The sequence below is a fragment of the Thermobia domestica genome, chromosome 18, assembly GCF_964235325.1.
Source record: "Thermobia domestica chromosome 18, izTheDome1.hap1.1, whole genome shotgun sequence".
Lineage (NCBI taxonomy): Eukaryota > Metazoa > Arthropoda > Insecta > Zygentoma > Lepismatidae > Thermobia > Thermobia domestica.
In genome coordinates, this window is record NC_137471.1 from 31,377,805 (window position 1) to 31,401,363 (window position 23,559).

The 23,559-nt window shown below is 36.0% G+C and overlaps 1 protein-coding gene across 9 annotated transcripts in view; it reads left to right on the plus strand.

Annotated features, from left to right (window-relative positions):
* The window catches only part of LOC145675458 (uncharacterized), an 861,715-nt gene that overhangs the window by 280,544 nt on the left and 557,612 nt on the right, over positions 1-23,559 (plus strand). For 8 of the 9 annotated variants that reach the window (XR_014129123.1, XM_081745883.1, XM_081745887.1 and 5 more), the window contains exon 2: positions 19,538-19,604. The gene's annotated coding sequence lies outside the window, so the exon portion shown is untranslated. The remainder of the gene's footprint in view (positions 1-19,537; positions 19,605-23,559) is intronic. The other variant, XM_081745884.1, reaches the window with a different exon arrangement.

Below are 23,559 nucleotides of genomic sequence, written 5' to 3' on the forward strand. Positions count from 1 at the left end.
TACTATCCCTTGCCTTGGAAAAGGAAAAGAATATCTGTTTCTAAAAACGAAAATCTGAGCAATGGCAAATTAGGAATATGTATAGTAAACATGTTGAATTGGCGTCAAAGGTAAATAAGGTCACGAAAATTTATTAGTTAATTACTACAAGCATTGTAAATTAAACAATGGGGGCCACGGTAACTCAGTGGTAGAGCATTTACCTCTGGTGTGTGGCGGCGCTGGTTCAATTCCCAGCCAAGTAAGTTTGTGGTGGACAACATCGTGTCCGTGGGTTTTCCTCGCGGTATTCCTCTTTCCTCTTACGTTGTCATTCCACCATTCACTTACCTTAATCATCCGTCTCCCTTAGTATAAGGGCATAACCGTGGGAGGTTAAACAATAACAAAAAATTCATTTTTATTTCATTACATTTCATAAATTAAATAATAACTTCGAAGAATTGAATAAAACCTCATAAAAATACACATACTGAAAAAGTGTGATTTCAAGACTCTTGTAAAAGAAAAAAGAAGAAGAAGATAAAAGCATTATAATTCATTATTAATAATTGAATTAAATTTTAATTTCTGCCTACATAAAAATGAATTTTTTCAGTTTAACGTCCCACGCTTATGCCCTTTTGGGCTAAGGAAGGCAATAATTAAATCAAGTGAATGATGATGGAAGAAGTGGTGGAATGTGAAAGTGGGAGAAAACAGTAGTACCCCGATGGGCACAATCTTGTCCATCACAAACTTACTTGACCGGGGGTCGAACCAGGAACCCCACGCACCAGAGATAAGCGTTCTAAATAGATTTCACATTGACATGTAGATATGGAGAAGAATGGAAAAACTTTGTTGTATTGAACGAAAACAATGAAAAATTGATATCGAAAGTAGAGGAGAGGAAATAACACTGGATATACCTGAAAGCTCTGTTTAACCAATCTTTCACTAAAACTTGAATAGTTGTAAAAAATGCTGAGTGTTACATACTTACAATTGAAGCGAATGATAGCGAGCTTCTGGGCCGCGGTGGCTCAGTTGTAGAGCATTCACCTTTGGTGCTTGGGGTCCCGGGTTCAATCCCAGCAGCCCCTATCAAGTGAACTTTGTGGTGGACAAATACCGTGTGCGTGGGTTTGCTCGGGGTTCTTTAGATTCCTCCCACTTTCTTCATTCCACTGTTTCATTCATCACTCATCATCACCGCCTCCTTTAGCCTAACCGGCACAACCGAGGGACGTAAAACTCAAAGATAGCGAGCTTCTACCATCTCATTCATCAGCATTTATGTGTCTACCCGTTTGTCCGTGCGAAGAAAACTCTAGTAAAACTAATCTAATTTTAGTGAAACTCGAATATAGGTACCTCCAACCTTCCCCACATACTCGTATTGTTTGGGGTTTACAATTGATCAATAATAAGAAGACAAAAGTAAGTAACATCAATTCCATTTTGCAAGTTGGAGTATATGTATGACTAAACATATTGCATAGCTTTTCAGGAGATTTGGATGATCCTAACAGATGGAGTTAAAATCTGCCAATAAGAAAGAGTGAATTTATGCTTCCTTCTCTAAAAAATTTGTTTCATGATGCTCTGAGAAAAATCCGTTCTCCAGACAGCGGTATATTGTACAAATATACGGAATCCTCTTGCTTACTACAGAAATCAGTACGGAGCATACGTTATCTTCATGCTACATAGGCACTGCCCTTAGATGTTACATCATGCCGTTGCAGGATCTCTGAAATCTAACAGACTTCCGAATATTACATTTGCATATGTATGTTACCTTCGTAAGCTATATGTTATATACGTCCATTTGTATGTGAGATCCTGATCGTGTATATGGTTTCATACAAAAAGTACGTACAGATGAAACACTTATAACACTTGTACAGAAAGTATTATAAAACATGCGTCTTCAGTTATACGTTAAGTCCAAAAACTACAGGATTTACAACCGTTACATACGATTTTACGTACGCCACAAAAAATTCTCAGTATGCTCTAGTTTTTAAATAATACATGATTTAGATGCAATACGGCGAATATTTTCGTTAATGCTTCCTAATAATCTCTTCTGGATGGACCTCAGATTAATAGAGATCAAAGGATTGATTACTCGCCTTTCCCGGTATTTTTTTAAAAGGTGAACGTAAGGGCAATACCTCCCTCTTCTGATTAACAGAAAGTATATTCTACGATACTTTTCATTAAAAATATTAGATTTTGATCAAATATCGCGTATAGCTTTTTGAAGCTTCACAATCATCTCTATTATTTGGATTTTAAATCCATTAATAACAGAAGAGTAAACTTCCTACCCTTCCTCCCTTACGTGTAGGAGATATATTCCACGGTTATGCAAGTAAGAGTTATTCTACTTTCACTCGGAATGGTGTGTATCCTTGTTGAGGTTCTCACACAATCCCCAATGCTTAGAATTCAAATGGACAAAGAATAAGACTGCACTTCCTCAAAATTCTTCATATATATATAAGAAATGAGGGTTCCCATTTAAAATTTCAAAGTTACACTCATACCCCCGAAAGGGGTGGGGATGGGGGTGCGTTTGGTATCATTGGATAACTTTTTCAAAACTACTTAACACGCGTTTTTCTTTGTTTTGCATTGTTCCGGGACTTTTTTCGCACCCCAGATATATATATATATATATATATATATATATATATATATATATATATATATATATATATATATATATATATATATATATACACTATGATATTAAAAATGTTTCACAATAACTTTGGTAAAATAAGAATTCAATTCTGTAATAATACAGTGTAAATTTTTCTGAGGATCCCCACTGAAGGGGTTGAAATTGGTTCGTAGTGAGGGATTGAACCCTCCACTGCAAATGAAATATTTTTCCACGAGAACTTTATGAAATTTCTCCGATCATGTAAAATAGAAAAGGTATATATTACCTAGTATAGTTCGGGACTGAAATGAGTGAGATGACAGAGGGACGATCTTTCGTTTCCAATGCATGGCATCGCTAGTTATTAAATTCTTAAAATTACTAATGTATAGTCTACAAGAATACATACCATATTGCCCAATTTTAATAACAGATCCTTCTCAAATCGTGTGCAACAATGTGTATTATGCATTAGGAATAACCAATCTTTTACTAAATAATTACTAATCATGTTCATAATATTCAGAAATAAAGTGTGTTATGTATTTATTTAGAATAAAAAATATGTCATTAAATACTGTATAGTTAACAGGGAGAATGATGTGTACTACTGTGTATTACTTATATTACCTTTTCTTTGTAAATACGTCTTTAGTTAGTAGGAATAAAATGTATTCCATATTTAAAGTAATGCCAAGCTGAAAGCCGCCCCATATCTGCTCAACAAATTCAACAACCTCATGGAATTTTTCTCTGAAGTATTAGCATAAAGTCAGAAAATCTTTTTAGCACTCCATTGCTACCATCTCTAATCTCATTCTTATGTATTTACCATGTCGGTCCCGGCGTCTCCCACATGGGACATAAAATATGACATTATTATTGCTTTACCACATTAAAATCAGATTGGCAACATTGAAAACTGTTTACAGGGGATAATCATAGATGGATCATCCGTTGTAAATAGTTCAATGTTGCCAGTCGGATTTTAAAGTTTTGTGTCATATTTTATGTCTCCTGTGAGGGACCGACATGGTTAAATCGCATGAAAATCGATAAATAAATTATTTATGTTACCCACTCCTAACACCTTTGCCACATCTCAAGAGAAGGCGTAACCTTATATGATCCGCTCATCTATTGATGGGAATGAAACTGCACTTAAAGAATAGAGTAACCAATCCTTTCTAAATAGTCTATTGTTATTAGGAATAATGTATATTATACGTTTAGAATAACCAAACTTCCACTAGATAGTGAATGGTTATCGGGCATACTGTGTTATCCATTCACAGTAACCAATCTTTCACTAAACACTATTTAACTTGCAAGAATTGTGTATGATATATATTTAGAATAATCAATCCCTCATTCAATAGTGTATTCTTATCAGAAACACTGTGTATTACCTATTTAAAATACCAAATTCTTCACTTACGAATAATCCATTCTTGTCTGAATACATGTACAGGGTTTAACAAGAATGTGTCACAATAGTTTGGGAACAGATTCCTGACATCAAAATAAGAAAGAAAGAAGTTCATATGAACCTGTACTCAAAAGTGGATAATTTGGGAGTTATAAGGTGCCGAAAACGTGAAATAAGTGAACTTTAAAAGTTCATAGCTCCACTACTATGAGACATATCGTAGTCGGGTCAAGACATCACTGAAGAACTGGTATGTGAATATCCATGTTTAAGAATTCCCCAGTACTTGCAGACCAATTTTTAGAGAGGTAGGTGGAGAGTGATCAAGTACTCTCAAACAGCCTCTTTAAAAATGATTGTGCAAGTACCGCAAGTTCTGAAAGATGAATATTTGGGTAGCTCACATATTACTTCCTCAGTAGTGGGAGACCCGGGTTCGATTCCCGGCGGGAGCTCATGTGGTTCGGATTCCACGTTAATCAGTAGGTCCACGTCTCATATAGCCTCGCTGCTGAACGGGACGCTAAACTAAAATCAACTCAACTCAACTTCCTCAGTAATGCCTTGTTTCGACTACGATTGATCCTATATTAGTAGAACTATGGAACTTTAAAGTTCATTTTTTCACGTTTTCGGCACCGTATAACTACGAAACTATACATTTCCGACCATAGATCCATATGATTGTTTTCTTATTTTTAAGTGAGGAAACTATTCTCAAAATATTGTGACAAATTTTTGTAACCCTCGTGTATAGTTATCAGGAATAATGTGTAATGTAACATTTAGAATAAATCTTTCACTAAATAGTGAATAGTTATCTTAGTTAATGTGTATTATACATTTAGAATTAATAATCCTTTACTAAATTCGTCTAGTTGGCATTAATAACATGTACTGTACAGTTAGAATAACCAATCTTTTACTAATAATGGTTATATAGAGGGTATCACAGAAATCTCCTGACATACAGTAACTTTGTTATTATCAATGCTACGACAAAATGCAAGAGGGGAAATCATCTCCAAATATAATGTTTTCAATCTAAAGTGAAGGATTTTTTTTTAATCGGACGAGCCGTTTGAGCTATATACTCTTTATGCGTCCAATGTTACACGAAAAGGCAACGTTGCGATTTATCTGGACTCATATCATAAGTGAATGATGTCATTGTTTGAGATAGGGACTGGTCATCGATAAGTTAGCGTAAAAGACACTAACTTCATTCACTTATGTTGTGAATCCAAGTAAATGGCAGCGTTGCATTTTCATTTAACATTGGGAGTATAAAAAGTGTACAGTCCAAACGGCTCATCCGATTTTTTTTAAAAAAAATCTTTCACTTTAGATTGAAAACATCATATTTGAAGACGGTTTTTCCTCTTACATTTTGTTGTAACTCTGATAATAACAGTGGTACCCTATGTCAGGTAACTTTTGAGACATCCTGTATGTAATAGGGATAATGTATAGGTTCATACTTTTAGTTTTAGCGGAAGAACAGGAAACATCTAACTACCTTATCTATAGTAGAAGTAAATAAGAGACAAAAATATTACGTAGCCTCCCCTTTAAGTCTAGAAAAAATCTCAACAAAAAAAGGGAAGTTAAAAAAAGGAAAAGAGAGGAAAATGTGTAAGTGTAAGTGCGAAAATAAAGAAGACTAAAAGGAGAGCGATACTGGATTACGGCGCTCGGCTGTATTCACGATAGTGGATGAGATTCTAAGGTAGTAACTGGAAGGGAAGTCGTGAACTTAAAGAAGCGTAAGTGATCGCGATAAGGCGCTTCCTAAACCCCTTTTCTCAACCCTCACCCTCCGCCTCTGTTCCTTTTTTACCCTCCCCAATTATACACGCAGGAAAAGAGCTTGCGAGAAATTGCAGGAAGAAGATTCCGCCATCTATGAGCAAATGGGCGAATCAACCTTCCCACGTGTTTATAAATACTACTGTACTAATACAAGTACATTCCTTCATTTCTATACAATCTACTTTTCTTTTCTACTCGTGGATTTTCTAAGCTCTAATTTGTTCTTTAAAAGGCACCCTTCTTTGCAGTGAAATAAGCAAAAATAGTTAAGAAACTAACACTCTTTCACAAGCTGAAAACACGGGTCTATAATCAGGTAAATATACCGACATAAGTGCTGTTAAACACTTAATGCGTACAATATTAAAAACAAGTCAGATTTGTTTCACTTCAAGAAACCAGTTGACTTTCAAACCATGGAGTTTCCATATATAAACCGGATGTAGTGGTTGTATCATTTCTGGTTGCATTAGAGGGTTAAAATCGGAAATATGAAACCAGTTTCTGTGACAGTGAATCTATATAGAAATGTTTCTAGCTACTTGTTACAGATTTTACTCTATATGAACCAGTGAACCAGTACTTCAGAAGTTGTGCTTGTTTTTACTCAAATAACATCCTTTCTGATCAGAGTTTACTACACTTATTTATTTAAACTAAAATACCTAGGTATAATGTTACAGCTTCAGCAACTTAATGTTGTCTTCATCAGACATTCAATGCACATCTTAGAAGCAAACACACACAATCACACACTTCACACACACACACACACACACACACATATATATATATATATATATATATATATATATATATATATATATATATATATATATATATATATATACAGATGGGTGTCCCTTATTTAGGGTAATTTCGTGTTACGATACGCACACCAGCTAAATGCAGTTTCCAACGAGAACTTTAACCCGTGCCGACTTTACGACAGTCATGAAATGACGTTTGCAAATTATAGTATAATTTAGAATGGCCAACCGTGATAACGGAGAAACTAAAAGAGACAGAGGAATGGCATCGGAAGTGTCACTTTTCCTCTCAGCGAGACCAAAAACTATCGATTCAGTACTAATATTGGTCATTTTCGATCTTTTTTTTATGCATCTCTCCCTCCCCTTCTTCCAAGTTGCACCGTCAAAGGAAACGATAAAAACCATTCAAAGCCCACACACACGGACTAAAGAGCACTATTCTATAAGACAAAATAAAGCAATATAGGGTGTTTCAAAACAACACCGACAACGTTTGGGAGGTGATTCCTCACACAAAGATAAGACAAAAAGTATAAACGGACCTGGGTGCACAAATGCTTCCTTTCGGAGTTATAGGCTGCCAAAAACATGAAAAAATTAATTTTAAAGGTCCATAGATCCAAAAATATGGGACCTACTATAGTCTGATCAAGACTTCACTTAGGAACTAGTATGTGTTCTATACAAATATCCAAGTTTCGGAATCCTGCGGTACTTCTGCAACAATTTTTATGGAGGTAATTGGAGAGTACTTCGTATAATACGCCCGTAGTCAAATTCCCTCTATAAAAATTGTTGTGGAAGCACCTCAGGATTCTGAAACACGCATTTTTGGATAGGGCACATAATAGTTCCTCAGCAAGGTCTTGACCCAACTACAGTAGAATGGAGCTATGAACCCTTAAAATTCATTTTTTTCATGAATTTTAAACTCCGAAAGGAAGCATTTGTGCACCCAGGATGATCTATACTTTTTGTCTTATCTTGGTGTCAGGAATCACCTCCCAAACGTTGTCGGTGTTGTTTTTGAAACACCCTTATATATATATATATATATATATATATATATATATATATATATATATATATATATATATATATATATATATATATATATATATATATATATATATATATAGGCCTATATATATCCATTGATAAAAGTTGATCTGAAAAGGTAGGGGGACGCTAGGTAGCGGCATAACGTCACGCCTTCCCCCTGCCTATCTTTGCCCATTGTAATTTTTAGGAACTGGGGGATGCCGTACATATTTTTGGAGATGCCTTCCCCCGCGTTCCCCCGCACTTTCACCTCTGTATATATATCTTTTTCGTGTGTATGGAGATCAAAATTAAAATGAAAGAGGTAAGAGTGGAGACTTATTCTTGGAACACTAACATGTGAGTCAATATTCTCACTTAATGGAAATCATGCCTGAAACCAGTTTCAATAAAGGTAATACTTCCTTTGATTTATAGTACTTCCGGTTCGAATAAACGGTTAATGGAGGAAATGTATCCTATTCTTGGGGGCACAAACTAACTCGACATCACACTTGGAACTTATGCTCACTCGACATAACGCTGGGAGGAATACTGCTGGCTAAGTGATATAGCGCTTAGCTCTTAGTTATCTAAAACGAGCGGTTCCTCATTGGTATAACGAGAGGTTTCTGGTTTGGTCCTAAGCTACGAGAGTTTGTGATGGACAACACCGTGTCTGAGAGTTTTCTCGTGATTCTTCGTTTCCTTCCACATTCTTAATCCACCAACTTTTTTTTATAATTATTCACTTTCAGTAATAATCTATCTCTTTAGCCTACAGAGCATAATTACGGCGCAAAAACTAGACATTTCATTTCAAGTCATATTCAAACTCAACTATCGTATCGGACCGCGGTAGCTCAGTGGTAGAGCGTTCACCTCTGGTGTATCGGGTCCTTGGTTCGATCGCATCTCGCGCCAAGTAAGCTTTGTGGTGGACAAACACCGTATGCGTGGGTTTTCTTGGCGTTCTCCCCCATTTTCTTCATTTTACCATTCCATTCATTTCTCATCATCACCGTCTCCTTTAGCCTAGCAGGCATAAGCGTGGAACGCAAAACTTAAAAATTACATTTGATTTCATTTCCACAATAATCTTTGAAGAGCTATGTCGTGCCAGATGGCAACCATTCAACTGGATTGTGTGTGGTCACTGCTCCAGATACTAACACCATTATCTAGAGGCTTTCTTGACCGAAGTTTCCTGTTTATTAATTCAAGAAGCTTCCATGTGTCTTGGGACGCTGGGTTGACACCGACAGTTCGATAATTTCATCGGAAATTGAAGTCGAGAGCAGACATCAAATGATACGAGCACAAATCATCCGACGACGCAGAATCTATTTTTATGCTGTAGGGACTTAAGAATTATGTTATTTTTTTCTGAATGTATAAACAAACAAATGTATGAATTCAAAAGTGCAGTTGTTCGGAAGAAGAGTAGAATTGTGCTCGAAAGCTCTAGTACAAACAGGAAATGTAAAAATGTATTGCTTCGCATTGTTCGTTCAAAGGCAATATAATATCTTTCCTTTTTTCAGTTTTTTTTCTTTATAACCAACGCTTTTTTACTCTTTCTGTCTTCCTTTCCTTTCTTTCCTGGCGTCTTCTTCTCTGTCTCCGTCGATAGTCACATTACGATTCTTTTTCCACAGCTCGAACCAACCCCATAAACATTGGAGGAGAATATACATATTCCTTCGGCTACATCAATAAATCGCTGATATTGTCGATTTGCTGGAAGCAACAGTAGTCGAAACGGAATATATATACAGCGACAGGTCCTGTTATACTTGAATGATTTTTCTCGGACTCTTAGATGTGTACATTGCTTCATGTGTCGTATTGGTGGTTGTCCATTTTTCATGAGGGACCTCAATGTGACTATATTGTTAGTATAGGCTCCTTTGGTGTCGGAGACACGGATTTGATTCCAGCCCTTTCACTGGTTTCTAGGAGCGACCTGTTGGTGTCCGAAGTCCCGGGTTCGAGTTTCTGTGGGATAACTGAAATTTGATCGTATGATATGATGGTGGTTCTAAAGCATAGTAGGGCATGTAAGATTGCTCACCTTTGGTGGGAGGAATCTATAGTTCGATCCAAGAACACATAAGTTTGTGGTGGATAATATGATTCCTTGGTTTTCTGCTCCGAATTTTCCGTTCTCAACCATCTTGAGCCCAGCGTCATTTTCACTCGATCTCACGCTTGGATCACTTCGAACTTATACTCACATAATCAATCTCAGCATCACGCACACTCTAGCTCACGCTCATATCATTTCGGTATCACACTCACTGAAGTTCACTCTCAGAACATTATTTTGATATTTTACTCACCCTCACAAATACATCATTTTGACCTCACACTCACATCACCAATTCAACATCACTCCCACTCAACTTCATGCTCATATCACAAGTCTCATATCACGTTCATGCTCATATCATGCTCATATCACGTTCATTTAATTGTCATGCTTACACCATTTCAATATCACGTTCAATTGACTTTACGCTAACAACATCGTTGTGACATCACCTTTACTCAAACTCATTATCACACCACACTCACGCAAATTCATACTGATATAATCAACCCAACATCACGTTCGCATCATCAGCTTTATATAACGTTGACTCAATTTCACACTTACTTCAATTCGAAATCAACCTCACTCGATCTCACGCAGAAGTTATTTAGGCTGATATCAAATTTAAAAATCACTCCCATTCAATTTTACGCTCACGTCACAAGTCAGACATCACGTTCACTTACTCTTCATGCGTACACCAATTCAATATTACGTTTCATTAACTTTACGCTGATAACATCGTTTCGGCATCACTCTTACTCAAACTCATTCTCACATCATCAGTCTGACATCACACTTACACATTCATTGCGATATCACACTCACTCAACTTCATACTGACCTCGTCGACCGAACCCTACGCTCGGATCACCAGCCTTATATAACATTCACTCAACCTCACACTCACTTCAAAATGAATTAAAATGGAACCTTTAAGTTTTACATCCCACAATTATGCCGGCTAGGATGATGATGAGAAATGCATGAAACGATGGAACAAAAAGAGTGGGAGAAAAAGGGAGGAACCCTTAGAAAACCCAGGCACTCGGAGTTTGTCTACCACAATGCTCACTTGGTGCGAGCTGGGAGCGAACCAAGAACCCCATACACCATAGGCAAACGCTCTACCACTGAGCCACCACGGCCTCACGCTCTCCTCAATTCGAAATCAGCCTCACTCGATCTCACTCAGACGTCATTTAGTATGATAACAAGCTTAAACATGACTATAACATCACACTCGCTCAACTTCTTGAGGTTGAGGGAGAGGAAACGTGAGTTCCGGGCTTATGAGAACCAAATATATGAGGAAGTGTCCAAATGGAGGAGGATTTTGATGCAACGTGTATTACTGATAACTTAAAAGAGGCAGCGATTAAATGAAACAATTAAAATATTTGCCAACAAGAAATTTGTGTACCTAGGTAAATCTTGTATATTTTTAAAAGAACAATATTTCAAATCAAGGTCGTATTGGGATTAAGAATTATTAGAAAGTCTAAATATTCCTTATAGGAGGGGCATATACTAAGGTATTATATAGAGGCGTCATCAACCTAGGGGAAATAAGATGAGAGCATGTATCTATATTAGTTCCATAAACAGTTAAATTGTTAAAAATTGCATAAGAAAATCTCCACTTTGTTCTTTCTTTTAGAAGTGATCGTATTTACTTCAATAAGATACTGATCTGTTTGTTTTGAATCGATGACTGTCTCTGGAGGAATCCTTTCTTGTAGCACGTCTAGATATTCAATTTCTGACACACTTCACTACCCTTCACCTCCCATCCGTCCGCCACTGTTCTTGTTGAAGGAATTTGAATCACTGGATTTAGTGGCAGCTTTTCTTTCTGTCTTCCTAAGTCCCCCACCCCTTTTCTCTTTGGTCGTCTCTATATCCACAACAGTAGCGACATCTACACTCTCCTTCCATTTCCTCTCTGCTTTTTCTTTTCCGCTAAACTCGAACCAGTTGAAGCGTGGTAGGAATGTCTTGTGAAACGGCCCTATTCCTGCCAAAAAATCGATATCTGTAGGATAGAGCTGTTTTTGGACCTTGCTCCTATCTCTGGTGGTGGTGGTCCCCACACAGGAAATCCCGCAGGAGTCCCTGGGATCATGCGGGCAGAAGTTCTCTGCCCGCGGGTTCCCTGTCTTTTCTCCTTCTCTACTGTTTCTTTTTTCTCTCTCTTCTCGGTTGCACACTAGATGTCGCGTAGATCGGTTTGGCCGGAAGAGGGCTAGAGATGTCGCTGTTGTCATTGTCACAGATCCACTTTCCCCCCCATTTGATTCTTTTCACTACATGAGCACACACGACGAAAAGAAAGAAAAAAACAAGATAATAGCTATGTTTACAATATGTTTATTGAAAAGGAAACGGTAAACAGTCTTTTCGCAATGCATGGGATCCTTTCAGAGAATCCTTATTAAGGATAAGGTAATCGTTATAAAAACAAATATTATCTAATCATACAAATTTATAAACAAGGATTTCATTCAAGTAATATTTATTTTTACCATAATTGCAATATCCTTAATTAATTCGTGTTTTCTTGATTGATGAATTGCTGTTTATTTACGTCTTTTGTCAACAACGGTGTTATATAGGGTAAGACCTGCTCTTTAAGTTGGGAAAATGAAACGAAATGAAATCTTGAGTTTTTACATCCCACGGTAATGCCGGCTAGACTAAAGGAATCGGTGATGATGAGAAATGAATGAAATGGTGGAATGAAGAAAGTGGGAGGAAACGGGAAAACCCAGAGAAAACCCAAGCACACGCTTACTTGGTGCGAACTGGACTCGAGCCAAGACCCCCATGGACCAAAGGTGAACGCTCTACCACTGAGCCACCTCGGCCCCACTGTTTAAATTGGAATTTAAACCAGTGTGCTTGGAGGCAGGACGGGTCAGTGAGAAAAAGCTCACCTCTTGTTGCGGAAGGTCTCTTATTCGATTCCCGGCAATGCGTACACGTTAATTTTCTCGAGATTCTCCCGTTTCCTGCCTACGTTCTTATTAGGCCAATTATTTCATAATCATTAACCTTAATTGAGGTGCACATCCAGAAAATTTTGTTAGGATTGGTCCAAGCTTTGGAGGTGGGGGATCTAATATTATAAGCCATTACGTCAATGTAGTATTGAACGGGTACTATTCTGCATGCACAAAAAAAAATTGATAAATAATTGTAAAATGCTTTTACCTATATTTCAGAAAAAAATATAGAACTAGATTGTTTTTATAAGAGAAAAAGAACAGATGAAGTGTAAGATCAAACAGCGATATGTCCCATGGATATCTTTGGAAATTCAGATAATCCGCTCAAGTTTCGGAAACGGAACTTGCTGTAAGAGTCCTGTGAAGCATTTCTGGAATCTTTGTAATATAAATACAAGCGGACTTTTAAACATTCAAAAAGTGTCCCATGATAGACAGACTCTCTGGAAATCCAGTGGATATTTCCGTTATCCTAAAAGTTTCTACCGTGACAGACTCATCCCATTGAAATCTAAGGAATATTCTGTGGGTATTTCCACCATCCTTAAAACTTCTATTGTTATCGGCATATCCCATTGAAATCCAATGGAAATCCCGTGATTATATCCATTATCCTTAAAGCTTCTATTGTGACCGGCATATCCCATTGAAATCCAATGGAAATCCCGTGATTATATCAATTATCCTTAAAGTTTCTATTGTGACCGGCATATCCCATTGAAATCCAATGGAAATCCCGTGATTATATCCATTATCCCTAAAGTTTCTATTGTGACCGGCATATCCCATTGAAATCCAATGGAAATCCCGTGATTATTTCCATTATCCCTTAAGTTCCTACTGCGATAGGCACATACCGTTGAAAGTTAAGGAATATTCTATGGAATCTTAAAGTTTCTATTGTGGATCTTTGAAGTTTCTACTGTGATAGGTACACTCATGTCCAAAATGATTGTCGCATATCTCTAATTGCCTTCTTGTAAGGATATAATTTGATAATGATTTTCCAGGGAATTTTTAATCGTGCTTCTATGTGTATAATCGGGAAATGTATAATTGTGATAAATTTCATAGGAAAAGAATTATAAATACGAAAATTAGAATGATTAAACCAAAATGTTGCTAAATGAACAAGAAAGTTTTATTTTCGTTTCATTGTTCTTATTTACTGCTCTTTTGACATGCAATTTGCCACATACATGTCTTTGAGGATTATACACATACTAACATTGTAAGAAATATCGGGCGAATTCGTTATCAAATTGTGTTCCTACAACAACATATTTATAGACATGCGACAATAATTTTGGACAGGAGTGTACATCCCATCGAAAGTGAAATCTCGTCTAAATTTCCATTATCTTTGAAGCTACGAGCCTGAGTGCCTCGAAACAAGTACAGTACCTGGAAAACTTCGAAATACTGACATGTATGTGGACTTTGTGTGAATATTCCACTTTCTGCAATTTTTATAGAGGTAGTTGAGGAGTACTTCAAATTATATTCCAGTAGCCAAACTCCGTCTATAAAAATTGTTCCGGAAGCACTGCAGGATTCTGAAACATGGATATTTGGGTAGGGCACATATTAATTCCTAACTGAAGTCTTGACCCGACTACGGTAGATCCCATAGTTTTGGAGCTATGGACCTTTAAAGTTCAGTTTTTCGTGTTTTCGGCAGCATATAACTCCGAAAGAAAGCATTCGTGCACCCAGGTTGGTCTATACTTTTTGTCTTATCTCGGTGTCAGGAATCACCTCCCAAACGTTGTCGGTGTTGTTTTGAAACACCCTGTATATATATATATATATATATATATATATATATATATATATATATATATATATACAGGCATAGAGAATTCTGTTCGTTGAATATATAGGATCTCGATGACTACTTTCATCCAGCATAATTTCTAGAATAGAACAAACCTAAACTGAGGAACCGACATTAATGTTTACTGATAAACCTAAAAGAAATCTTCAATCTCGTTTTATGCCTCTACCAATACCAGCACGTCCATCTCTGTGAAATCTAACATATCTCCCAACCGAATTGATGGCGTAACCATCTAAGCGTTTCTACAACTAGTTTAAAACTTAGGAGATTGGGCAATTGAGAACCGGGCCTTGAAGGAATAACGTTTAAGTTTTCTTGTACCGATGTGACTTCTTTCAAGTATCGTCACTGCTTGCAAGTTACAAATTATACTTTTTTTGGTAAATATAATAGAATAGGTCGCTAAACAAAGTTACTTTTAGGTCAAACTATTAAACTTATATTTGTGGTTGTAATAATGCACATCTAAGGGGTCATTAATAACTCATTTTCGAGGTGTTCCCGAATGCAATTTTATATTTCCACATATTATGGAACAAACCAAACTTTGATACAAATCTAATACGCTTGAAATTCGGGAATTTATTGAAGAAAATTATTATTGATGATATAGGTGGTGTCAGAATTGTATTGGTTTTGTTCTAGTAACATTGATGTCACGTGATGGGACGTGAGGAAAAAGTACGAGAGTGGGTCCATAAGGAGAAACGGAATCTGCACAAGGGAGAGTAGCACCTCGAAGCCAGTCACAGCAAATTGGAAGCGACGGATGACGATGAAGATAGATGATGACCACCTCCCTCTTCATACTTATAACCACATATAAATTAGACCATTCACGTTAAGACTCATAATGCATATTGGTAGCGACTACGTTATTTTTTTTTAAATTCTGAAAACAAGAAATTCCTCAGCATAAATAAAAGATATCTTATTAGTACATTCATAGGAAACATTATCTCTAAGAGTCCTTTTTCTTTGATCTTTAACGGGGCACGGTTGCTCAGTGGTAGAGCGCTAACACCTAGTGCATGGGGTTCTGGTTCGATCCTCCGCCAAGTAAGTTTGTGAATAACGTCGCATCCGTGGGTTTTGTCGGAGTACTCCAGTTTCCTTCAACATTCTCATTCCATCAACTCTTTCAGTATCGTTATCTTGCCTTAATCAGCCATCTCCTTTATCCTAACGGACATAATCGTAGGACGTTAAATTGAAAGATTAGTTTCTTTGATCTTTGGGATACGTTTATTTTAAGTCTTCTGAAAATTCTAATCATTTTGCGGTTAAGAGAAAGCAGGAGTGGCCAAAGCTAGTAAGAGCTTTGAGTTAACATAAACACTTTTCATTATTAGCTCCCGGCTTAAACATACGGGAGCTCAAGACCTCACTCCACGTGAATATGAATATATGTGCGTGTGTACTTTATTTCTCGATAACTACTGACCGGATCGAAACGAAATATGATGGGAGAGGAGTCCCCTGTCTAACGGTAATAAAGGTCGCTATATTTGATGCCCGAGCTCGGCCAAAGAAGGCTAGGCTTGTATATGGTACTTTATTCGCACTTCTTTGGGGGAGGGGGAATAAGGAAATAAGGAGCAACAGAATCTGTATTCCACAACGTTGCACGCCAGAAGTTCTGAGATTGATTCACGGACTGTGTTCCACTTGTATATGTATATCTCGGCACGAGAATCCGGATTCTATTTCCGGTGGGAGCAGATATGGTTCGGATCCTACTTTAAGCTCTAGATCCACCTTTCACATTACTTCAGTGCTGAAAGGGAAGAACATTCTTAATCACCCAACTGAGTCTATAAAATTTGTATGTAAAAATGTCACAATAGTTCAATAAAAACAACAGATACGTTAGTGCATTTTTACAGATAAAAGCTTCGTGTGCATTCTGAAGTTATACCATGTTTTATGGGTATTCTTATGGAAACATGGCATATTAGTTCAATGTAAATGAAAGATACGTATATGCAGCTGTACCGATGGAAACTTCATGGGCGTATTACAGTTGTAATTTATTATATCCATAATCAATTTTCGTATGGAGTTTTCTTATGGAAAAAAATGGCTCAATAGTTCAATATAAACGACAGATACACTTATGCAGCTTTACCGATGAAAGCTTCATGACATTTCAAAGCTGTAATTTATTATATCCATAATCAATTTTCTTATGGAAAAAATTGCAAAATAGTTCAATGTAAACGATAGATACGTTTATGAAGCTGTACCATTGGAAGCTTCATTTGCATATAAAAGCTGGAATTTATTATATCCACAATCAATTTTCTTATGAAGTTTTCTTATGGGAAAAATGGCAAAATAGTTCAATGTAAATAACAGATACATTTATGCACTGATGGAACCTTCATGGGCATATTAAAGCTCTAATTTATTACATATAACAATCGATGTCCTTATGGAATTTTCTTATGGGAAAAATGGCATAATTATTCAATGCAAACGACAGAAAAATGGAACCTTCATGGGCGTATTATAGTTGTAATTTATTACATATAATAATCAATTTCCTTAATAAAATTTCTGTTATTAATATAACAAATTTCAACGTTAATACGCCATCGGCACCGCTGCATTATCATATCTGTCATCTATGTTGACTTATTCTGTCATTTTTCCCACAAGAAAACTTCATAAGGAAATTGATCTTTAATTTAATAAATTACAACTGTAATTCACTAATGGTATGTCTCCTTTAGCCAATAGGGCATAATCGTAGTGCGTAAATCTAAAAGATTTTATTTGTAAATTCAGAGACGTATTTACGATTTTGTTTCAGGGGGCTTTGCTAAGATTTCCTTAAAGTTTACACGCCTGGTTTGAATTCACAAATCAGGTGAAATATCATTTTTTATAAGGGGATAAGGGGGCTTTGGTATAAGGGGAGCGCGGTGGATCACTGGTAGAGCGTTCACCTCCGGTGCTTGGAGTCTCTCGTTCGATCCCAGCTGGCGCCGTGTGGACTTTGTGGTGAACAAACACCGTGCTCGTGGGTTTTCTCGGGGTTCTCCCGTTTCCTCCTACTTTCTTCATTCCACCATTTCACTCATCTCTCATCATCACCGTCTCCTTTAGCCTACCCGGCATAACCGTAGGACGTAAAATTTCATTTCATTTTTCCGCTTTTGTATCGTGCTAATGCGCGCGCCTTTGGACATTTGATCCTTGATACGATTCCCGATGGGAAAGCATTAAACACATTACGACGGTTCGAATCACACCTTAAACTACGTTCGTGTTTCTACTAGGCCCGGCGCTGGAAAGCTTCAGCAAATAAGAACAACATCATTAATAAAAGACGCATGGAGGGCTGGCCTTTGTCCCCTTTTTTCTCCAGAAAAAACAAAACTTAAAAATCACGATTTTACCCGTATCCTACGCTATCATGAACAACGGAGGGGAGAGAAAGGGCACTCGCTCTGAGAAAGACCTAAACACTACGCAAACAATCTCGTGTTTATTTTCTTATTAAATAATAAACAATTATGTTAGTGAAAGATAAAGCAAGCACCTGCAGAGGAAGGATGGTAACCCTTTTTTCCATAGAATTCAATATCGAGCTTCAATCTCAATATATCAGTTTGCAATTCCAGTACAACTTGCTCTTTATTTCTTGATTTTCCTTCTACATCTGTTATTTTTTAATTCAATAATAAGGAACTTGTTTGTAACAAAGACTAGTTTTCATATCAAAATTGTGATAACTAATTAAATGAAACAGGTGTTCCATCTACTGTTCGAGAATTGAGTTCTTGTATTTGACAATAATCAAGCAATTCATACTGGGATTAGTTTGATCTATTTTCTTTAGCACTGTCCATCTGACCTTAAACTAATGCAATCTAAACATGATTTATGATTGTAGTATTCAAATAGAAAGTCAGTTTAGTGAAAATTTAACTACCATCATCATGAAGTCTGTTTCCAACAAGAAATATTTATTTTAAATTTCATAGTTATGACAGATTTTGCCGCCCCCCCCCTGCAAATGCACTTGTTGCACATATGGTAGAGCCGGCCCTGCATTTGTATTACGTCATCTGTGTTCTTCTTTACATTACATAATAAATGCATTTGGTGTACATTAATCATACGATGACGCATCTGCCTTATTGAATAGAAAAGGATATTTTATTAGATCCTTCATATCACTGACAGGACAGGAATGTAAAAGGACAGTTATGAAACCCATTTCGAGTTAATATTATTTTATCAATGTTTGCTTTCAGGCTTTGTAATATCCTTCGTTTTTTTCTTTTCCTATCCCTGCCTTATCGTTCCCAGTAGGAATGATCACGCTACCTGAATACAAAGAATATTATTTGAAGAGGATACAAACTATCTTTCAATGCTCAACATGTCCACAATACGTATTATTAGTTTCATTCTCATCTCTTCGTCTTTCCCCCTTCCTTTTGATAGCCAAAAGGTCAAAGCTATGACCGTGAATCGAATAACAAATATTTCTTTTTCCTCCGATTCACTGTAGAAAAGTGAAAAAAAAATACCGAAAGAACATCTTTCGTACACCCCAAGTCTTCTTCTATTGTTCTATTCGTATTCTTAACATGCTCCTCTGATCTGCCTTTCTTTTTCTTCCTGTATCGCTTTCTTTTTATTCTTTTCTTTAGTATTTGTAACAACATTATTTAGCCTACTTTTGGATACTCTTTATCCCCACCTTTCCTACCTTACCCCAATCTACCTTTTATAACATATAAAGAAATTCTGTAGAATAGTGAACTTTTTATGATTGTACCTCTTCTTTCCTTTATATTAGATATCTTATGTGGCTTCTCCTATGAGTAGTTTGAAACATATTTTATTTTCTCTTTCTTTCACAGCAGTACCTTAAATCGAGAAGTAGTCAATTTTCGAAGTCACTGAAGACCCTGAGGCCAGATTATAAAGGTAGGACATAATATTACTCATTTCTTTGCTACGGGATACACATTTTATCTACTATGTATGTTTTTTTAAAAAAAAATCTTTTCCGCATGGGGAAGAACTAAAAAATTTCCTTATTATATTGTATTATGTCATATTTTTTTTTTAAAATGAAATATTGAAAGAAAGAAAGGATTTAAGATTGAGATTATATATATATAGGTACACTCATGTCCAAAATTATTGTCGCGTGTCTATGAATATGTTGTTGTAGGAATATAATTTGATAACGAATTCGCCCGGTATTTCTGATAGTGTTAGTATGTGTATAATCGGCAAAGACATGTATGTGCCGAATTTCATGTCAAAAGAGCAGTAAATAAGGACAATAAGACAAAAGTAAAACTATCTTGTCCACTTAGCAACATTTTGTTTTACTCATTCTAATTTTCGTATTTATAATTCTTTTCCTATGAAATTTACCACAATTATACATATCCCGATTATACACATAGTGTCAGTATTAAAAGTACCCTGCAAAATCATTATCAACTTATATTCTTACAAGAAGACAGTTACAGATATGCGACAATCATTTTGGACATGAGTGTACATACATTTGAGTCCGCTTTCCCTCAAGGATGCTTATTCGAATCAAAGGTTATGAAGGAAAACAGCTTGACTCAAATGCTAGAGATGTTCGAAAAAGCATTTCAGACTTATTATAATAAAAAGAACCAAAGTTATGTTTATATATTGAGAATAAATAGAAATTATTCCCTTCTTCTCCCTTAAAAGCCTAATTTCCAAAAATGCTTGGGAACATGCATGTTTGTTTTTAGTAAGAAGTTTGTATATCAAGTGTCATATCTCTAACCTAAGGAGCTCGTGAAATACAATATTTCCTACATACATTTTAAACCGCTATCCCATCCCTTTGTAATATGTATTTTAATTAATGTAACCCGGTATTTCAATAAGTGTAAACCTGAGTTTAGAACAGTGTGCTAACTATACTTTAACCTTTCTACACCCGTCAAGAATTTGAACGAAATTCGAGGCCCTGCTAACCGCCCTAATTACCACAGAGTCATTCATCATTGATACATCGTTGGAGAGCTTATAGAACACAGATTTCAACGAGATAATATTTTGAGTAATTCCCACCATATTCGTAGAAGAAGATGAAGAAGAAACAAAAAGTCTTAACATATGAAAAATATATAATTTTTGGGCTCCTAGAAACCCTTTCTTGCAGTCACCCTACTCTGACAAAATGATGCTCATGTACAGGAAACACATTTGTGACAATAATGTAAAAAGTGGTAGCCTTTGCTGCAGTACAAAGCGAGATAAAAATTCAGAACGAAATTCCTATAAAAATGCAGTGTATATCAGAAGGGTAGTTGCAGACCTTCGCTCTGGCGGCTCTGGTAACCTCCCCCCCTTCATTACCACAGAGTCATCATTGATACATCGTTGGAAAGCTTATGGACCACAAATTCCAAAGAAGTAACATTTGTACAGACCAATTCAGTTAAGAGATATCTTGTCATATATGAAACTGTTCTTAAGATAAAACGTTAAAAAACTGAGACTCAAAAATTGGCCAACTTTGCCCTCTCCTCCCCTCATATAAGCAACAAGTAGGCATACAGGGTGTTACCATGAAGTGGACTACTTCATCGTTTTACATATCAATTTTTATAAGTGTATCCTCAAGGGGAAGAGAATAGCCCCCAAAAACCTGATGTAAGAAAACAAAAAAAACAATCTTTACTCTCCCCCTCTGCCGTTGCAACCCTCCACATACATAAAATGCATATCAACGGAAAGCTTCATCTTTCAGAAACACGTTGATACCAAATTATGTTCCTAGCTTAATTAGGGTCTGACCTAGTGAGATTTAAAATCTTAGCGCAGCAGTTGCGTCAACGAATGTTTAAAGGCTAATATTGCATTCAAAAGGCTTAACTTTTTCCAGTCATGGTGAGACAGAGAAGGTCTACTTCAAAGTGGCAATAAAAGCTAGAAAAATGGATCTCTCTTCCACTTATTAAAAGTGATATTTTTGAAAACAATGTGACTCATGTTCACTTATCATTAATGAGGAATTTATATACCACCAAGTGAGATATTCTATCTCTGTCATAAATTTTGAACCCGCTCTTTCACCTTAGGTTATGCATTTCTTGAATACTACGAAGTGAGATATTTTATTTCTGGCGTAAATTTTGAACCCGCTCTTTCTCCTTGGATTATGCATTTCTTGTATACCACCAAGTGAGATATTCTATTTCTGATAAATTTTGAACCCGCTTCGTCCCCTTAGCTTAAGCATTCCTTGTATACCACGTAGTGATATGCTCTATTTCTGGCATAAGTTTTGAACCCGCTTTTTCACCTTAGGTTACGAATTTCTTCTATACTACCAAGTGAGATATTCTATTTCTGATAAATTTTGAACCTGCTTCCTCCCCTTAGCTTAAGCATTTCTTGTATACCACGTAGTGATATGCTCTATTTCTGGCATAAATTTTGTACCCGCTTTTTCACCTTAGGTTTTGTATTTCTTCTATACCACCAAGTGAGATATTCTATTTCTGATAAATTTTCAACCCGCTCTTTCCCCTTAGGTTATGCATTTCTTATATATCACCAAGTGAGATATTCTATTCCTGACATAAATTGTGAACCTGCTCTTTCACCTTTGGTTATGTATTTCTTATATACTGCCAAGTGAGATATTCTATTTCTAGCATAAATTTTGAACTCGCTCTTTTTCTCTTAGAATATGGATTTCAATAAACGTTACATAATAAAAGCCCAGTTTGAGGTAGGCACTACATATGCTCAAAAAATTTAATTGAAACGCTTGAGCCGTTTTCTCATGATGCGATTACAAACAAAATTTCTTTTATTTATGGAGCTTTCTCTCTTTTGCATACCTCTTATTGTATTTGTTTATTCTTTCAATATACTGATCAACCAATATTTCCATCATTCATTCTCTCTTTTCTCTACGTTCATTCTAATATTTTTTGGATATTCTATTCTTCTCCCTCTTTTTTCGCTACATTTTTCCCTTTGAGGATTAAAAAATTCTATACTGTCAGTATTTCAATATGAGAAACAGAAAAAAAGAATTATACGTGGAGAAGCAAACTTTAAAAAAGTTCGTTATATATATATTTTTTTCTGTTGTTTCTTCATGTAAAAATTTCAGCAATTATCTAGTAGACACACTAACAAAAAAAAGGAGAATGAGAGGATTTTGTTCATCTTCTTCATTTTTTAATCGCATTTATTATTTCATCTTGTTAAAAGAATTGTTTTAAAAGAGTGTAAAACTTTATTGTCTTTTTCCTGTGTTGCCTCCTCTAATAACTTTTTCTTCACTAGCTTTTAAAGGATTGAAGAACTTTCTGGTATTTAATACTGTCTTTTGTTTCGTTTCTTTCCCTCCTTTTGTGTCGATCCCTTTCTTTTCTATTTTTTCTTTTAAAAAAAGGAAAATATAACTCTTGCTTGGCATGCTTCAAATATTTTTCTACCTGAAAACAAAGATGAATCACGAAGCAAAAACTTTCTTCTTTTCTTTTCTCTTATTTAAGCTGTCATTATAAAAGTCTGATGTTTCTTATTTGTCTTTTTATCCTCCTCTCCCCCCTCGAGTGTTGCCCCATTTACCCATGATAATCGTTAAATAAGGAGAAAACATAAAAAGATGCCTAAAAAGCATGGTCTTTTTTTCTTTTTTTTTTACTCTCGTCAATCAACGGAAACTCTTAATGCTTTCCCTTTTGAATGACAATTTCCGGCTTAAATATTTTTCTGTTAACAAACGAACGAACAGAAATGTAAGCATTCACATTTAAATTGTTCTGTTAATATTGCCTAAATTTCATTTGATCAAGTTTCTCTTTTAGTATTTCTTCTCATTTAATGTAAGTACTGTTAGTCATGGTATCACGAATTA